The sequence below is a fragment of the Pinus tabuliformis genome, chromosome 1_2, assembly GCF_031772625.1.
Source record: "Pinus tabuliformis cultivar Carrire ecotype Pingquan chromosome 1_2, CPIR1, whole genome shotgun sequence".
Taxonomy (NCBI): Eukaryota; Viridiplantae; Streptophyta; class Pinopsida; order Pinales; family Pinaceae; genus Pinus; species Pinus tabuliformis.
Genome location: NC_142298.1, coordinates 1058427017 through 1058432568, shown reverse-complemented (window position 1 = coordinate 1058432568; position 5552 = coordinate 1058427017). Strand labels below are relative to the sequence as shown.

Sequence of the window (5552 nt, the reverse complement as noted above, 5' to 3'; positions counted from 1 at the left end):
TTGAAATATTGGGTAAACCCAGATCGGCTGGATAATGTAAAACCTTGTATTTTTGTAGCTGACAATTGTGTTGTGACTACAGGTTTTACTGAGGAAGATGCGCGATCTTGTGACGCTGTCACAAGTATGGGGAAGAATCTTTCAGGAGATAAATACTCGGAAGAAGAAAGTAGCGGTGCGTTTGAAGCTGTTGCAGTAGAGAGAGGAGCTCAAGAAGAAAGGATGAAGACAAAGATAATGGCAGATGCCGCAGGAAAATTTGTTCAGAGGAAAATGATTGAAGAAGTAGGGGAAGCAGATGAAACAGATGAAGTTATCTGCAAGCCAGAGGAAGGAATATCTCTGGATGATGAGGAAGTGGTGAGATTGTGTGGGGGTCTCAAAAGTTCAGAAGAGAACTTGCGTCAGCGCACTGAAATGTTGACACAAAGACTAGATTTAGAGAAACAGGTGACAGAAAATAAAACTGGTGCGAAAGATGCAAATAAGATAATTGATGCTCCACAGCAACTTGATGACCGTTTGTTGCATAAGCCCTTGGCTACGATTTTTCCGCTCGAAGGAAGTTGAGAGGAGGTGCAACTTTCCAAGAGCAGCCTGAGGGAGACGAAAGAGGAGAGAGAATTGAGGATCCAGAGTCTGTTTAATTTCTTTGATGCAATGAACAGTGGGCACCTTGACAATTCACAAATTGAGCGGGGTCTACAGGCATTGCGGATACCGGCCGAATATAAGTATGCCAAGGATCTGCTTCAAGTTAGCGATTCTAATCAGGATGGCCGTGTCGAGTACCAGGAGTTTCGGCGGTATATGGATGACAAGGAACTCGAGCTTTACCGCATTTTTCAGGCGATAGATGTGGAACACAATGGCTGCATTTTACCTGAAGAGCTATGGGAAGCACTCGTTAGAGCAGGTATTGAAATGAGTGATGAAGAACTTGCGCGTTTCGTGGAGCACATAGATAAGGATAATAATGGAATCATAACATTTGAAGAGTGGCGGGATTTTCTCCTTTTATATCCACATGAGGCAACCATAGAAAACATATACAGGTATTGGGAAAGGGTTTGCCCCATAGATATTGGGGAGCAAGCAGTTATTCCTGAAGGTATTGACAGGCACACACAAGCGTCCAATTATCTTATTGCTGGAGGGGTTGCTGGTGCTTTGTCTCGAACCGCCACAGCTCCTCTTGACCGTTTGAAGGTGATATTGCAGGTGCAGACATCAGGAGCTCATGTTATTCCAGCTATTAGTAATATTTTTAGAGAAGGTGGTCTTAAAGGATTTTTCAGAGGGAATGGAATTAATGTTCTGAAAGTAGCTCCTGAATCTGCAATCAAGTTTTTTATTTATGAAATGATGAAAGATTTTGTTGTTCACATAACTGGAGAAGAAAAGGAAGAAGCGCTGACAATAACAAGAAGTCAGCGACAGGATCAAGGAGGAAAAGAAAACAGCGCCCATCAAGAAGCTAATGTATGGGAGAAGGAGTTAGAGTTGCTGGAGAAATGGCTAAAAGCACCAGTACCTGATGAAGACTGCAAGAAGTTTGCAGTAAAAGAAGTAGAAGCAGAAGCAGGGGAGGAAGTTCACAACTGTGAACCAAGGCAAAGGAGCATTATTGAAATAGATGATGCAGGGGAAAAAATTGAAAACTCTTTGAAAGAGTTAAATCAACACACTGAAGTGTTGATGAAAGGAAAAAGTCCAGCACAGCAAGTTGAAACTCTGTTGAAAGGAGACACACAGTGTAGATGTGTGAGACAAAGGAAGATGCAACTGGACAGCAACGACCAGCTAGAGCAGGAAGGAGAAAATATAACAATAATGGATGACTTCAGGAATCAGGAAAATATGCATGGAAGATGTGCATCCCAAATATTATTACAAGTAAAAGATTTGCTGGAGGCGATGCCATCGTTGGTTGACTCAACATTCTGAACGGAAAGCGATTCACTGTTTGTGATGACATCCATGTTGAAGATATGCTTGCGCTATTCAAGTATATGTGTCCAACTAGACTCTATCTTGCAAGAGGAAACCGTGAAAGCAAGAGTATGAACCAGATTCATAGCTTTAAGGGCGAAGTCAAGTCCAAGTATAGTGGAAGCATGGTTGAGCTTTTCGCTGAAGTGTTTTGCCCCATGCTTTTGGCTCATGTCCTCAATGATAAGATTTTTGTTGTCCGCAAAAGTCCTTTTAGTGTTGATGATATAATATTGGAAGGTATCAAAGAAATTGTTCGATTCCGCGAGCCCCCTGAAGAGGGTTTGATGTGTGGAATACTTTGTAGCAATCCAGAGCGTGGACCCCGCAAACGAGAGGTTGGTTTGTCTTTTGGAGAAGACGCGACTAAAAGATTTCTGCAAGAAAACAATCTTGCACAGGTGGTCAGGACTCATGAAGTTAAAGAAGAAGATTATGAGATTGAACATGATGGAAAACTTATTTCGGCACCAAACTATTGTGACGAGAGAGGGAAGATGCAGCCTAAATGGAGGAGCAGAGCATATGGACAACTCCAGGACAAAGTCTGGGATCCAGGAGGAATTTTATTTTCCTTTTGTTCCTTTTTGAAAGCACATGATCGGGAGATCATGAATGTTTTCAAGCGTGAGAGTCTGATGCAGGAGCATCTAGACCAGGCCAGCAATGTGACAGGATGGTCACATGTTGTGGCTAAACGCAAGACTTGAGGAAAGCTTAGTTGTTAAATTTGTGTTAATTTCAATAAGGGTAGGTAGTTAATAGTGGTCTAGTTTAGTTAAAAGATGATAAAGATTGAGTTGTAACTAATTCTTTCATGTATGGAAAGGGGTAGTTAGGTATGACTGAGATATAACTTCCTTTTGGGAGGAGAGGGAGGTAAGGTTTTGGACGGCAAGAAGTTTGTAAGCCTCTGGGCATTTGAAAAGGGCCATCGATCTGAAAATCTGGCCATGAACCAAGTGAGTTTTTGTAATTGATTACATTTGGCTAAATTGATGAGGAATTTGTTCTGGAAATTCTGTGTGAATCATATATATATTCTTGGTTAAGTTCTGTTTAGAGAATGTTTAATTTACTGTGCAAAGCATATGAGGGAAGCATTGTTCTTAATTAATATCAAATTATGTATTGAATGGAATTCAATCTACACATGCTAAAGGGGATGTAAGAAAAGGGACTGATCACTCTGGAGGAAGATTGAATCGAGGTTCGATTCAAGTTGGTATTCGTATATCGGCTTGGAAGGTCGATTTCCAGGTTAGCGCGGTGGAATTATGAACGGAGGGGTTTTGAATTCACTTACACTGTGATACTTGATTGATTGAAACCGTGTAAAAGCCTGAAGGTTTGAATCAAATGTATGGTTATGAATGATGAAATCAATTTTAATATTAACTGGATTTTGGATCTGAATGTATCATGAAGGCGTTGTGAAAGGTGACTACGCAGAGATTGTCAATGTTGAAGTTCAGCAAGAAATTGAAGACACTGTTTTTTTTTATAGAGGCCGAGGTTCTGAAATCACTAGCATGGGAATTGAACGGTTTTTTAAAAAAGGACAGAACCCGTAGCATTGAGATTAAGACCAATCTGTAAGCATTTGTTTTTGTTTTACTGATCTATAAATCTGAACGCGGTGATTACTATAAATGAAAGTTGCAGACTGGTATTTATCAATTGAATGATCGAAGAACGGAGAGCAGTTTGACTGAATTGAAATGTCAGAGGTGCATAGTGAGTTGAAGCGGCTGTAGAGCCAACAGAAAATGGGTGCATAATGGGTACAACGGGAAAATGGTTACCGTGAGACAAATGTTACTTGTGATTGGTGATAAACAATGAAGAGCTCATATGAATTCTGGGTGTTTGAATTTAATAGAGATAAGCTCTCATATTATTATGAATTGCCAGGAAATACATTTTTGTATGCATAGCAGAGTAGAGATTCTGGGTTTTGCAGGGGTAGACTTGCATCATTTTCCCTTGACCCTCAAATCCTCCATGATTTTCTAAGATGAGTTTTGGGAGAATAAGCTTCTGTCTTTGTGCTAAAAGTTTGGAGATTATTTTTTATGAGATGTTGCACAAATAAATCGGCCAAAATCTAGCAAAAAAGGACAGATTGAACTCCTTGGGTGCTAAGGCTAAGAAAGGGGAATATATCCTGCCCTTATGCAATTTTTCTTTAACACATAATCTACTATTCTTATTACATCGAACTTGATCACATCCCAAAAGAATTGATAGAAATGAGCGGGGAAATCATTTGGGCCAAGTGCTTTGTTCGGAAATAGGGAAAGGATGTTTTGACTTCCTCTTCTATTACTTCCTTCAGCAAGTTTGTGTTTTCCTCTATTATATACACAACAACAACCAAACTTGGAACATTTGGGTCAAAATAGAGCGTTTTGCAATGGGAGACCACTCCCTACTTAATTTTTCCAATTTCATTGAGCTAGGTGCCATCTACCAAAACGGTTTAAATGTTATTCTTCCATGTGCAAGATTTTGCTTGATTATGAAATTTTTTGTGTGTTCAGATCTCTAGCTTCAAGCCAAAGGCTGTAGGATTCAAGACACTACACCTCTTCCTCTTATTTAAGGGCTTTATGATATTATTCAAACTCCTTCCATTCTTGGAGAAGAAGTTATTTTGACATAATGTCTTGTTCTATTATCTTTTAAGTTTATTTCAAGGTGGTTTTATGTTGGATAATTTTGGATGCATTATCCTCTTTCCACTCCTTGACCCATTGCTTCATGGTTTCCTTTAAATATTTATTTTTCTACTCCAAAATTGTTATTGGGGACCATATCTCCCATCTCCTCTAGGAAGCTTTGATCGTTTCTATGAAGCCATCTTTTTAAATCCAGATCGGAGAAAATTGAAACAAAATGGCCCATAATCCACAGATTGGATAATTTCAAGAGAAATAAGCTTGTGATCAGACCCTTCCCATGGAATAATTTGTGAGGACACTAGAAAATCCTACAACAAGAAGGAGAACACTACCAAAAACCTGTTAAGGCGAGTTGCAATGTGTATGTGGCATGTCCTTCGATTATTCCAAATGTATTTGTGAGTTGATGGCTTAATATCAATCATATCTAATGTAGAGATCATGTCCTCCATGTTTTTTTGGAATTGATCTCTTACCACATAACCTCCTTTCTCTTCTCAACGACAGAGTTATGTTGAAATACCCCTAAGAATGCAATCCTCTCTAAGCTCTGATTCTCCAAGAGATTTAAGAGGTCCAACAATTGATTTTTTCTAAGTACTGAAGAGAAGCAGAAACAGTAACGACAATGCATACCTTGTTTAACGAAATACTGCTAGCCAATGGGGCTCAGAGCGTAGATCCACAAGCTCTAGAAGAAGGAAGTATAGATCATGCAGAAGCCATTAGAGGCACCCTGAGAGAGAATTGCTTAATTCGAAATCAATTTACAACTAGACATTAAAACCTATCTTAGTTAACTTAGATATGTATGAGTCAAATTTAGAGTTTAAAAATTTTATTCACTATGAAATACTTTTAAAAATAAAAATACGT

The 5552-nt window shown here is 39.1% G+C and overlaps 1 pseudogene; it reads left to right on the top strand.

Moving 5' to 3' along the window:
• The first annotated feature begins 2063 nt into the window (after positions 1-2063).
• LOC149209778 (serine/threonine-protein phosphatase 5 pseudogene) lies at positions 2064-2702 on the top strand (annotated as a pseudogene).
• The last annotated feature ends 2850 nt before the right edge of the window (positions 2703-5552 follow it).